Source organism: Schistocerca piceifrons, chromosome 2 (genome assembly GCF_021461385.2).
Source record: "Schistocerca piceifrons isolate TAMUIC-IGC-003096 chromosome 2, iqSchPice1.1, whole genome shotgun sequence".
Classification (NCBI taxonomy): Eukaryota; Metazoa; Arthropoda; class Insecta; order Orthoptera; family Acrididae; genus Schistocerca; species Schistocerca piceifrons.
Window position 1 is genome coordinate 506029131 of NC_060139.1, and position 14589 is coordinate 506043719.

The window sequence follows — 14589 nt, forward strand, 5'->3', positions numbered from 1 at the left end:
TATTTTAATCAACGCAATCAGCAGCGAAGTGTTAGCCATTTCTTTGTAAGCACTCGACATATATCTGCTCTGAATACCTTGCTACCAACAAATACGTGAACAGAAGTCTACTCTGTGTCCATCACCTTGGTAAGGTTAACCTGGAGAATATATCCAAACAGTTTCCTTCAAACGTGGGCATGAGTGTTGCAATGCTATCTAGAGCTATATTCCCTACAAGTGAACCATACTGTATCAGCAACAGACATTTCGCGAAAAATGTTTAACGACAAATACAGATACGAGAAAGTACAAATGGATGTCATCGTTGTTAGTGGCCATGGAGTAGTACTTTTTTTGTATGAACCAGTAAGCATAACTCCATATTTAAGATATCTAAAGTCAGAAATTCATTAGTATGTTTTAGCGCATGTCAGGCTGGACTGTGGTAGTTAGCATTGTGTGTTCGATGCTAAAGGAACTTGTTAGAGTATGCAAGAGTACGTATTTGGCGTCCTACAAATTTGTCAATTTTACGCTCTGTCCTGCCAGTTTGCCAATTTCCTGCGTTCGCGTCCTACCAATGTGCCGATTTCACTACGTATCCTGCCAATTTGTCAATTTTACGGCCAATCCTGCCAATTTACTGATTTAACGCCATTAGAGAAACGTTTTATACCATTTTCTAGAATTTCGACTGGAGAAAATCTCATAATTTTACTTGAAGTGGTGATATCTGTCTGCAAGAGGAAGATAGCTGAGTGGCTAACAGTAAAAAACACTCAATATTCAATAACCGTTTAAATTATTATAAAAATTATAACAACTAAAAAATCGAGAATGGTGGTATTTCCGAAAGCCGCGTAGCTGTTTGAGGATGCTTTTTCCGCAACTGCAGGTTTCATGCATCTTCATGTTAGTTATATTTTCATAATGCAGGTCGACTGTTATGCAGTCCCAGTATTCGGGAAGTTATCCACCTCAAGATCAAACTATACCCAAAAGATGTTTGACAAGAATGTACAAAGCATGACTACTGAATGAGCCAGGCCGGATAGCACCCTGCGGGAAATCTTACAGAATGCGGTAGGAGCCAGCTGTATGATGTACGTACATCCACCGGTTTTGTTTTCCTCTTCGGCACCGTGGCCTTTCAACTTCCAGCCCTCAAAGAACTGCTTTCACCACATCGGCCTGTTAGCAATAAGGGATTTTAAGTTTTATTACGTCGGTTTTATACAGTTGCTTTCTAACGAATCTTGTAACATTTTCAAATGGTTCAAATGGCTCTGAGCACCATGGGACTTCTGAGGTCATCAGTCCCGTAGACTTAGAACTACTTAAACCTAACTAACCTAAGGACATCACACACATCCATGTCCGAGGCAGGATTCGAACCTGCGACTGCAGCGGTCGCGCCGTTCCAGATTGTAGCGCCTAGAACCGCTCGGCCACCTAAGCCGGATGTAACATTTTCTACAGGGTGTTACCGCCCTGGCTCATTCAGCAGTCGTACTTCGTACAGTTTTGACAAGAATCTTTTACGGAATTACAAAATGTGTGATTGGCTAACATTGAGCCATGACTTCTTTTCCACGGAAGAAGGTTACGATAAGACTGTTTAACTTGAACAAGTTCCAATTGTAAAAATTCTTACACATTACTTTAAACATTTTGTATGGAAAGATTTGGATACCGTAGGGGAAATACAACATATCCGCAGTTACTGTAAACAGAGAGTGATTATACATTGGAGTTTCCTCCCTAAGTAGGTGTTTTGGCGTACAGAGTACTTCTATGCTGGAATGAGACACTGCCAGTTATTGTGGGATGTTTGGGGTAAGTGATCAGGATGGGAGAAGTTGGCATTCTATTCCATTTAAGACGGATATAAGTTAATACAAAGAGTTAAAAAACGAAAATATCACAGCGTAAGGTCTCGGTAACGCAGACCGAGAAAAATGTAACCTGATCTGAATGTAGCGGATTCTATTTCTAGAACGCACTATGCACAAATCAGTCCCAGAACAAAAATAAAGTCATGAATGCGACGTTCTGATAACGTAGATACGTAGTAATAAACTGATACACATGCAACAGATGTCATTTATCGGGAGAAGTGCGTGATAAGGTGAAAAGGGTGGGAGAAAAAGAGCACCAGTCGTTCTAACACAATCCATGAATTCAGTCTCCAAAATAGTACTCCGTATGTTGGACCACATAAAATGGTTATTTTGACAGCTAGCATTGAGTTGATGTAGGTTTTCCCAACAGAAACGTCCGGATTTAAAAGGGGTATGGCGACGATAAGTTACACCACCACCCCAACAGTTCAGCCCGTTTCCGCACTCAGATGGATGGGAATGCTTTGTAACACATCTATTTAATATTTATGCTGAAATCTGTGTTATCGATTCCCACAGTTGCTATGTTAGTCTTTCAGAGGCACCGAACTATAATTTTTATGGATCACAAATACTAGTCTCGATTACATGCAACCACAAAATACAATCGCTCCATATGTTATCTTGTTACAACAAAATCGCGGTACATCATCATACATTATAGTGACGTCATGCTACAGCAACATCCGACGTTAAGAATGGTTGATAATATCTTTTTTTGTCTTCACTAGTTCTATAAATTTGCCTGAGTGGGACGTAATGTTTGTTTGAGAATGACATCGCATGTATAAGAGACACCTAGGGCTATAATTTAATAAATACAATACTCCTAATGCATATAAATCAGCGTGATTGTGGGTAATATGTTGTGTCACTTTATTACTGGTATTAGGTTAATGAGATGTATTTCGGCAAGCGTCACGGTCATACTTAAAAAATTTGGAGTTTATGCTGATTTTACAATCAGAGGAATACCCAGTATGCTGTTATTGACCTATAAATAATAAAGTGGAATGGTGTGGCTTATATATACAGAGCATGTAACTCAAAAAACATAGCTCGCCTATCCCTGTAGCATGTGGCTAACTATATCATCAGGTAAAGATTATAGCGTGACGTCGACAGTTGCTTGAGTCAGACGTAATGTTCGTTTGGGATGACATCCCGCATTAAAATGACGCCGTTGATGATATTTTAATAGTTATACACTACTAAATTTCCTCCTTTTCACAGGAGTGTGATGTGTATGTAGATATAATAGCATTGTGTGCTTTAATCGTCCGTTGATGGTTGATACATAACAGTCAGGACATTTGTTGAATAACGAGTGAAATGGAAAAGAAATTAGTCGCCTGATAAGCCTAAACATTACATCCTAGTCAACGGAGACAAAAATTTGTCGATTAGGGGAAAAGTTCGTGTAGTTGCTCTTTTTTTTACACTGGAGAAGTGGGGGGGGGGGGGGGGTCATGAACAACATAACAGCATACAAAAAATTGACAGGTGGTATGTGAGCGTGGGGATGCAGAGGGCGTTTAAAGTTGACAAACTCGAAAACAGCGGCTTATAGCGAAAACGTTCCGCAGTACTAAATTAAACTGCATTAAATTTCCTATAAAAATGTCATTAACTTTTTTCTTTAAGATTAATACTTTCCGCGTTGTAGGGGATATAAAAATCGCACAAGATCAAAAATAGTGTTTCTGTGGTATACAATTAATGTATATTTTAAATAAAGTGGGTTAAGAACACTTTTTGAATTAGTGTACCACCTCTAAGTGTAGTAGTATCGTATTAAGTGATAAATTGTGTTGTGGGATTGTAACAGGGGGGAAAGGCGGGGTTGGTGGTTGGAAGCGTGACAGAAGGTAGATCGTGGGGTTCTGGGCATGCACTTCCTTCCTTCATAAGCCTGTAAAAGAGCAAAAGAGCGAGCAGGCAATTCACCATTATTAAGATACCGAGGAATTACATACGTTGGCTGCGAGCGGGTATTCATTAAAATCAAGTTGAAATTTTTTCGGAATGGGATTCGAACCCGGGTCTCCTGCTTATTGGGGAGATGCTCCGACCGCTAAGACATCCGGACACATTGGTCAGTGCAACTGCACGGACTGTCCTAACATTCCTCCCGTCAAACTCAAATTCTCAACACATACCACACCCCACTGATGTAGGGCCTCTTGCCTATTACCTTCATTGCTCGTGGCATTTCGCCGACTCCCGTGAGAGTTTGAGCCTGGTGTGCATCTCCACTGAAGAGACAATTGACCGTTTCACCTTAGTTATACATCTATGTGATGTCTGTTCTTTCGAGCATGTCCGAAAGAATAGACACAATATATATGCATAATTCCTCATACTCACCAAACCACTACACCACAAAAAAGCAACTACAGGGCATTTCACAATGTTACACGTACCAACCGTTCCGAGCTCTTCCTATAAATCACTGGAGACGCAGTGCAAAGACACTCACTCACATGGGGGTATTTATTTTCCACAAAATGTGTTAACAGTAGATTGACTACAGATGTCAGTTGCTAATAATAAAAAAGCAAGAAAGACAATGGACAGGTTCTACGTAAATCTGTGCCAACTATTCTACACTGCCGTAGGCAGTAGGGCAGGTGTAGCGTTATTTCAGGAAAGGCGACTTCCTTTATCATGAGAACTGCTCGCTTTTCAGTTTACAGACGAACTATATCTCCCGGGAATTTTCTGCCCAGTTCTGTTTTGCAAGCAGAAAAAATACACTACTGGCCATTAAAGTTGCTACACCAAGAAGAAATGCAGATGACAAACGGGTCTCATTGCACAAATATATTATACTAGAGCTGGAGATTGTGATTACATTTTTACGCAATTTGGGTGCATAAATTCTGAGAAATCAGTACCCAGAACAACCACCTCTGGCCGTAATAACTGCCTTGATACGCCTGGGCATTGGGTCAAAAAGAGCTTGGATGGCGTGTACAGGTACAGCTGCCCATGCAATTTCCAAACGATACCAAACTTCATCAAGAGTAGTGACTGGCGCATTGTGACGAGCCAGTTGCTCGGCCACCATTGACCAGACTTTTTCAGTTGGTAAGAGATCTGGAGAATGTGCTGGCCAGGGCAGCAGTCGAACATTTTCTGTATCCAGAAAGGACCGTACAGGACCTGCAACATGCGGTCGTTCATTATCCTGCTCAAATGTAGGTTTTCGCAGGAATCGAATGAAGGGTAGAGCCACGGGTCGTAACAAATCTGAAATGTAACGTCTACTGTTCAAAGTGCCGTCAATACGAACAAGACGTGACCGATACGCGTAAGCAATGGCACCCCATACCAGCACGCCGGGTGATACGCCAGTATGGCGGTGACGAATACACGCTTCCAATGTGCGTTCGCTGCGATGTCGCCAAACACGGATGCGACCATCATGATGCTGTAAACAGAACCTGGATTCATCCGAAAAAATGTTTTGCCATTCGTGCACCCAGATTCGTCGTTGAGTACACCTTCGCAGGCGCTCCTGTCCGTGATGAAGCGTCAAGGGTAACCGCAGCCATGGTCTCCGAGATCATAGTCCATGCTGCTGCGAACGTCGTCGAACTGTTCGTGCAGATGGTTGTTGTCTTACAAACATCACCATCTGTTGACTCAGGGATCGAGACGTGGCTGCACGATCCGTTACAGCCATGCGGATAAGATGCCTCTCATCTCGACTGCTAGTGATACGAGGCCGTTAGAGTCCAGACGGCGTTTCGTATCACCCTCCCGAACCCACTGATTCCATATTCTGCTAACAGTCATTGGATCTCGACCAACGCGAGCAGCAATGTCGCGATACCATAAACCGCAATCGCGATAGGCTACAATCCGACCTTTATGAAAGTCGGAAACGTGATGGTACGCATTTCTCCTCCTTACACGAGGCATCACAAAAACGTTTCACCAGGCAACGCCGGTCAGCTGCTGTTTGTGTATGAGTAATCAGTTGGAAGCTTTCCTCATGTGAGCACGTTGTAGGTGTCGCCACCGGTGCCAACCTTGTGTGAATGCTCTGAAAAGCTAATCATTTGCATATCACAGCATCTTCTTCCTATGGTTAAATTTCGCATCTGTAGCACGTCATCTTCGTGATGTAGCAATTTTAATGGCCAGTAGTGTAACTTCACTAAGTTTGGTGTTTATGCAGTGGAGCTATTTTCAGTTTATTAAGTGGGTATTTATTTGCTTTTGTTAAACGAGCTATTATGTAAAAAAGTTCAACAGCTAGGGCTGTCAACTGTCTACCTCATTGAAGAGCCTTTCACAAGAGTAACACGTTGACAATATGTATATATAGATAACATTGTCTACACTATGAATGTGCGGGATACTTTTCTTAACTGGAGGGTATCAGATGCATCACCCATGACTCAGCTGTCCCAACATCTAAAAAGACCCAGAGGCTTACATTGACTCCCTCTGTAACAGTAGTATGTCACCTAGGTGTTACAGAACTTGAGATTTTTGAATACAATTCAGACAAGGCATTGCAGCGAATTGTTGTTCTAGATGTGTTATTCCTATCAGGTATTTTGACATCCCCATTGCAAGATATACGTTGGGCGTGGGGTATGTGTCTCCACTCAGTGCAGTCCAGTTTACAAGAGCGAGAAATTCCTGAGTGAAATGGAAGAGATTTGGGCAGTCTTCTTATAACATAATTAACGGCGCGAGAACAACAGTACATTTCTGGTCAATCATGAATTCACCACCAAGTAACTAGAACATCCCGACCGGCTAGCCGCGCGGTCTAACGCGCTGCTTCCCGAGTGGGGAGGCGTGCCGGTCCCCATCACGAATCCGCTGGGTGGACTGGTGTCGAGGTCTGGTGTGCTGGTCAGCTTGTGGATGGTTTTTAAGGTGGTTTTCCATCTGCCTCAGCGAATGCGGCTGGTTCTCCTTATTCCAAGTCAGTTAGACTATGCGTACACCATAATTACTCTTCCACGCAAACATTTGTGGTACACTCGCCTGGTACGAAACGTTCCCGATTAGGCGAAGGGGGAGGTGTCCACTGCGGGCCGAACCGCACAATAACCCTGGGTACGGAGAGGGGCGGCGGTGGGGGAGGGGGCGTGAACCACTGTGGCCTGTTGTGGGGTTGTAAACCACTGAGGGCTACGGTGGGACGAAGCTCTGTCGTTTGTAGGTCCACAGTTCTATACAATACAATACAATACAACTACAACATGGGTACACGGCTCTGTAGTATGCTGTCAACGTCAGACAGAAGCAAGACGTCACATTTGCAATCCAACCCAAGCACTCAATGAACTTAAATTTTCAATAGAAGCCATGTTTTTCTAGATAGTCAATAAGAACATAAAAAGTTGGTCTTTAATCCCCAACACGACGTCAGGATTTTTAGTATAGTATTTACTGCACTCCCCCTACCATTGCATAAAATTTGCAACTACACGCATTTTTCCCCTAATTTTCCTTCGTTGACTGGCCTCTTATGACCATCGCCCAGCGCAGTTAGAATGCTGCTTGGCAGTCTTACGTGTACATAATGCGGTAAGAAAAGCATATAAGCGGTGGAGTGACGAAGGGGTGCAAGAGGGACGGGTGGTGAAGACAGAGAGAGGAGGAATCATTCTTGTGAGCCGCAAATGGGCAAATACACATATATAAGCGATTTTGGTAAAGGTTAGGTTACTATGCCCCGGCAGATGCGAACGAGCATCTCGGAATCAGCGAAACGAGTGAACTTTTCGCGTGCTACTATTGTGAGCATCGGTGGAAAGATCATAAAAAGCTCCCGGTTTACTTGCCGCGTCTAATTCGGATAAAATTTTATCTGCATTTGACACGCTCAGTAAACTGAAAACTTTTGATGCAAGGACTCCGTCGCGAAAGACTTCGGAGCCATGTATGGAAAAGGAAGGTCGTTGAAACCCTGAATAGGTGACAAGGTGTTGAACGTCCATGCCTCAGCACAGAACGTGAGGTCGGAGTCCTTTCTTCTCTGTAAAGCAGAATAGACAGCAGATCTGTTGACATAGTACCACGCTGATGCAGACGTAAGAGCTTCGGAGCGCACTGTTCAGCGCAAACTGATATCCATGGGGCTCCACAGCAGACGACCACCATGCTGGCACAAACATCGGAGGTGGACAGTGGAGCTACTGAAACGTTGGCGCTGATGAATCACGTTCCTTGTTACTTGAGGTCGATGGTAGTGACAGGATAGATTGCCATGGCTACTGGAACATGCAGCGCACCAAGGTCGAAGGCCGACAAGGATAGTTTTAAGCTATGGAGGACATTCATCTACCTGTGATATTAATCTATGATACCATGAAAGTTATGGACTTTTTTTTTGGAGGAGGGGGGGTGGGGGTCATCAGTCTTCTGACTGGTCTGATGCGGCCCGCCACGAATTCCGCTTCTGGGCCAACCTCTTCATCTCAGATTAGCACTTACAACCCATGTTCTCAATTATTTGGTGGATATATTCCAAACTCTGTATCCTCTACAGTTTTTGCCCTCTACAGTTCCCTCTAGTACCATGGAAATAATTCATTCCCTCATGTCTGAACTGATGTCCTATCACCCTATCCCTTCTCGTTATTAGTACTTTCCACATATTCCTTTCCTCTCCGATTCTGCGCAGAACCTCCTCATTCCTTACCTTATCAGTCCATCTAATTTTCAACATTCGTCTATAGTACCACATCTCAAATGCTTCGTTTCTCTTCTGTCCCGGTTTTCCCACAGTCCATGTTGCGCTACCGTACAATGCTGTACTCCAGACGTACGTTCTTAGAAATTTCTACCTCAAATTAAGGCCCATGGTTGATACTAGCAGACTTCTCTTGGAAAGGAATAACCTTTTTGCCATTGCTAGTCTGGTTATTTTACTGCTAAGGTAGCAGAATTCCTTAACTTTATCTACTTTGTGAACATCAATCCTGTTCTCATTTCTGCTGCATCTCATTACTTTCGTATTTCTTCGATTTACTCTCAGTTCATATTCTGTACTCATTAGATTGTTCATTTCTTTCAGCAGATTATGTAATTCTTGTTCACTTTCACTCAGGATAGCAATGACATTGGCGAATCGTATGATTGATATCCTTTCACCTCGAATTTTTATTCTACTCCTGAACCTTTCTTTTATTTCCATCATTGCTTTTTCGATGTACAGATTGAAGAGAGGGAAAGACTAAATCCCTGTCTTACACCCTTTTTAATCCGAGCACTTCGTTCTTGGTCATCCACTCTTATTATTCCCTCTTGGTTCTTGTACATATTGTGTATTACCTATCTCTCCCTATAGCTTACCCCATTTTTCTCAGAATTTCGAACATCTTGCACCATTTTACATTGTCTAAGGCTTTTTCCAGGTCCACAAATCCTATGAGCTTGCCCTGATTTTTCTTTAGTCTTGCTTTCATTATCAAGCGCAATGTCAGAATTGCCTCTCTCGTGCCTTTACCTTTTCTAAACCCAAACTTACCGTCATATAGCATGTCCTCAATTTTTTTCCTTTCCTCTGTATATTATTTTTGTCGGCAACTTGGATGCATGATCTGTTTAGCTAATTCAAAAATGGCTCTGAGCACCATGGGACTTAACATCTGAGGTCATCAGTCTCCTAGAACTTAGAACTACTTAAACCTAACTAACCTAAGGACATCACACACATCCATGCCCGAGGCAGGATTCGAACCTGCGACCGTAGCGGTCGCGCGGTTCTAGACTGTAGCGCCTAGAACCGCTCGGCCACTCCGGCCGGCGTTTAGCTAATTGAGCGACAATTCTCGCACTTGTCAACTCTTGCAGTCTTCGGAATTGTGTTGATGATATTTTCCGAAAGTCACATGGTGTGTCGCCAGACTCATACATTCTACACACCAACGTGAATAGTCGATTTATTGCCTCTTCCCCCCCCCCCCTCCCAATGATTTTAGAAATTCTGATGAAGTGTTATTATTCCTTCTGCTTTGTTTGATCTCCTAAGCTCTTTTAAATTCTGATTCTAATACTGTGTCCCCTACCTCTTCTAAATCGACTCTTGTTTCGTCTTCTATCATATCATACAGATCTTCCCCCTCATAGATGCTTTCAATGTATTCTTTTCACCTATCCGCTCTCTCCTCTGCATTTAGCAGTGGAATTCCCGTTGCACTCTTAATGTTACCACACTTACTTTTAATGTCACCGAAGGTTGTTTGGACTTTCCTGTATGCTGAGTCTGCCCTTCCGACGATCATCTCTTCAGTTTCTTCACATTTTTCATCTAGCCATTTCGTCTTAGCTTCCACGCATTTCCTATTTATTTCATTCGTCAACGACTTGTATTTCTGTATTTCTGAGTTTCCCGGAACATTTTTGTACTTCCACCATTCATCGATCAAATGAAGTAGTTGTGGACTACGTTAACATTATTGCGGACCACCTGCATCCCGTCATTTTTGGTGTCTTCCCAGAAGGCGGTGCCATCTCACAGCAGGATAACAATCGGTGTCACATAATCAGAATGTGCTGTGGTGGCTTGAGGAGAATGATAGTGAACTGTCGTAGATGTCTTGAAAGTGATCGTAATTATTGTTTGTTCTGCTGAAAGATATACGGAATTATGTGACGTTGCTCCTTTGAAAATAATAGAATTTTGATTGAGAACAGAAAGAAACAGAAATTAATTACTCTGCATCAAATTACAAAGAATTGCATTATCAAGTATATCAGTGAGAGTTTTAAAATATTCTCTACCAGCTCCTAAAAGCTGTTCTGAAACGTTCCTGTACGTAACAGACAACTTACCTCGTCTTACCACTGCAACTGCATGTTCAGAAATATGATAAAATATTTCAAGAGCAATACTTCGATCCCAGCAGAGTGGAGTGCATGGTCATAATAATTGCAACTATTACTGGCATATTATTTTGATACAGAAATTGAGTGATCACAAGGGGTTTGGTCAACTAATCTTAAACAGTGTAAAAAAAAAATGAAAGAAACCAGTTAAGACTTTAATTTACTATATTCGCCAAATAGATTAGTTAAACACTGACGTATTTTACACAGGCTCTGTCTCAGGCTGATACTGATCTTCGGCCTGACATGGCTGCTTGTCCTGTTCCAGAGGTTGCCCCTCAGTCTGCAAGATCCGGGCGGTCGCAGAGGGTGGGCTTACTGGTAGTTAGGAGCTCCAACGTCAGGCGCGTAATGGGGCCCCTTAGGGAAATGGCAGCAAGACACGGGAAGAAAACCAATGTGCACTCCGTGTGCATACCGGGGGGAGTCATTCCAGATGTGGAAAGGGTCCTTCCGGATGCCATGAAGGGTACAGGGTGCACCCATCTGCAGGTGGTCGCTCATGTCGGCACCAATGATGTGTGTCGCTATGGATCGGAGGAAATCCTCTCTGGCTTCCGGCGGCTATCTGATTTGGTGAAGACTGCCAGTCTCGCTAGCGGGATGAAAGCAGAGCTCACCATCTGCAGCATCGTCGACAGGACTGACTGCGGACCTTTGGTAGAGAGCCGAGTGGATGGTCTGAATCAGAGGCTGAGACGGTTCTGCGACCGTGTGGGCTGCAGATTCCTCGACTTGCGCCATAGGGTGGTGGGGTTTCGGGTTCCGCTGGATAGGTCAGGAGTCCACTACACGCAACAAGCGGCTACACGGGTAGCAGGGGTTGTGTGGCGTGGGCTGGGCGGTTTTTTAGGTTAGATGGCCTTGGGCAAGTACAGAAAGGGCAACAGCCACAACGGGTGCGGGGCAAAGTCAGGACATGCGGGGACCAAGCAGCAATCGGTATTGTAATTGTCAACTGTCGAAGCTGCGTTGGTAAAGTACCGGAACTTCAAGCGCTGATAGAAAGCACCGAAGCTGAAATCGTTATAGGTACAGAAAGCTGGCTTAAGCCAGAGATAAATTCTGCCGAAATATTTTCAAAGGTACAGACGGTGTTTAGAAAGGATAGATTGCATGCAACCGGTGGTGGGGTGTTCGTCGCTGTTAGTAGTAGTTTATCCTGTAGTGAAGTAGAAGTGGATAGTTCCTGTGAATTATTATGGGAGGAGGTTACACTCAACAACCGAGCTAGGTTAACAATTGGCTCCTTTTACCGACCTCCCGACTCAGCAGCATTAGTGGCAGAACAACTGAGAGAAAATTTGGAATACATTTCACATAAATTTTCTCAGCATGTTATAGTCTTGGGTGGAGATTTCAATTTACCAGATATAGACTGGGACACTCAGATGTTTAGGACGGGTGGTAGGGACAGAGCATCGAGTGACATTATACTGAGTGCACTATCCGAAAATTACCTCGAGCAATTAAACAGAGAACCGACTCGTGGAGATAACATCTTGGACCTACTGATAACAAACAGACCCGAACTTGTCGACTAAGTGCAGAACAGGGAATCAGTGATCATAAGGCCGTTGCAGCATCCCTGAATATGGAAGTTAATAGGAATATAAAAAAAGGAAGGAAAGTTTATCTGTTTAGCAAGAGTAATAGAAGGCAGATTTCAGACTACCTAACAGATCAAAACGAAAATTTCTGTTCCGACACTGACAATGTTGAGTGTTTATGGAAAAAGTTCAAGGCAATCGTAAAATGCGTTTTAGACAGGTACGTGCCGAGTAAAACTGTGAGGGACGGGAAAAACCCACCGTGGTACAACAACAAAGTTAGGAAACTACTGCGAAAGCAAAGAGAGCTTCACACCAAGTTTAAACGCAGCCAAAACCTCTCAGACAAACAGAAGCTAAACGATGTCAAAGTTAGCGTAAGGAGGGCTATGCGTGAAGCGTTCAGTGAACTCGAAAGTAAAATTCTATGTACCGACTTGACAGAAAATCCTCGGAAGTTCTGGTCTTACGTTAAATCAGTAAGTGTCTCGAAACAGCATATCCAGACACACCGGGATGATGATGGCATTGAAACAGAGGATGACACGCGTAAAGCTGAAATACTAAACACCTTTCTCCAAAGCTGTTTCACACAGGAAGACCACACTGCAGTTCCTTCTCTAAATCCTCGCACAAACGAAAAAAAAAGCTGACATCGAAATAAGTGTCCAAGGAATAGAAAAGCAACTGGAATCACTCAATAGAGGAAAGTCCACTGGACATGACGGGATACCAATTCGATTCTACACAGAGTACGCGAAAGAACTTGCCCCCCTTCTAACAGCCGTGTACCGCAAGTCTCTGAGGAACGGAGGGTTCCCAATGATTGGAAAAGAACACAGGTAGTCCCAGTCTTCAAGAAGGGTCGTCGAGCAGATGCGCAAAACTATAGACCTATATCTCTGACGTCGATCTGTTGTAGAATTTTAGAACATGTTTTTTGCTCGAGTATCATGTCGTTTTTGGAAACCCAGAATCTACTATGTAGGAATCAACATGGATTCCGGAAACAGCGATCGTGTGAGACCCAACTCGCTTTATTTGTTCATGAGACCCAGAAAATATTAGATACAGGCTCCCAGGTAGATGCTATTTTTCTTGACTTCCGGAAGGCGTTCGATACAGTTCCGCACTGTCGCCTGATAAACAAAGTAAGAGCCTACGGAAGCTGTGTGGCTGGATTGAAGAGTTTTTAGCAAACAGAACACAGCATGTTGTTATCAATGGAGAGACGTCTACAGACGTTAAAGTAACCTCTGGCGTGCCATAGGGGAGTGTTATGGGGCCATTGCTTTTCACAATATATGTAAATGACCTAGTAGATAGTGTCGGAAGTTCCATGCGGCTTTTCGCGGATGATGCTGTAGTATACAGAGAAGTTGCAGCATTAGAAAATTGCAGCGAAATGCAGGAAGATCTGCAGCGGCTAGGCACTTGGTGCAGGGAGTGGCAACTGTCCCTTAACATAGACAAATGTAATGTATTGCGAATACATAGAAAGAAGGATCCTTTATTGTATGATTATATGATAGCGGAACAAACACTGGTAGCAGTTACTTCTGTAAAATATCTGGGAGTATGCGTGCGGAACGATTTGAAGTGGAATGATCATATAAAATTAATTGTTGGTAAGGCGGGTACCAGGTTGAGATTCATTGGGAGAGTGCTTAGAAAATGTAGTCCATCAACAAAGGAGGTGACTTACAAAACACTCGTTCGACCTATACTTGAGTATTGCTCATCAGTGTGGGATCCGTACCAGATCGGTTTGACGGAGGAGATAGAGAAGATCCAAAGAAGAGCGGCGCGTTTCGTCACAGGGTTATTTGGTAACCGTGATAGCGTTACGGAGATGTTTAATAAACTCAAGTGGCAGACTCTGCAAGAGAGGCGCTCTGCATCGCGGTGTAGATTGCTCGCCAGGTTTCGAGAGGGTGCGTTTCTGGATGAGGTATCGAATATATTGCTTCCCCCTACTTATACCTCCCGAGGAGATCACGAATGTAAAATTGGAGAGATTAGAGCGCGCACGGAGGCTTTCAAACAGTCGTTCTTCCCGCGAACCATACGCGACTGGAACAGGAAAGTGAGGTAATGACAGTGGCACGTAAAGTGCCCTCCGCCACACACCATTGGGTGGCTTGCGGAGTATAAATGTAGATGTAGATGTAGATGTAGACCTTAATTATTCCACAATGTCTGTACTCAATGAAGATCACTCTATTCACAGCAAAGAAACGAGTATTACTCTCAATGTATGGGTACACAAATCTGACAAAATCCCTCTAGTGCGC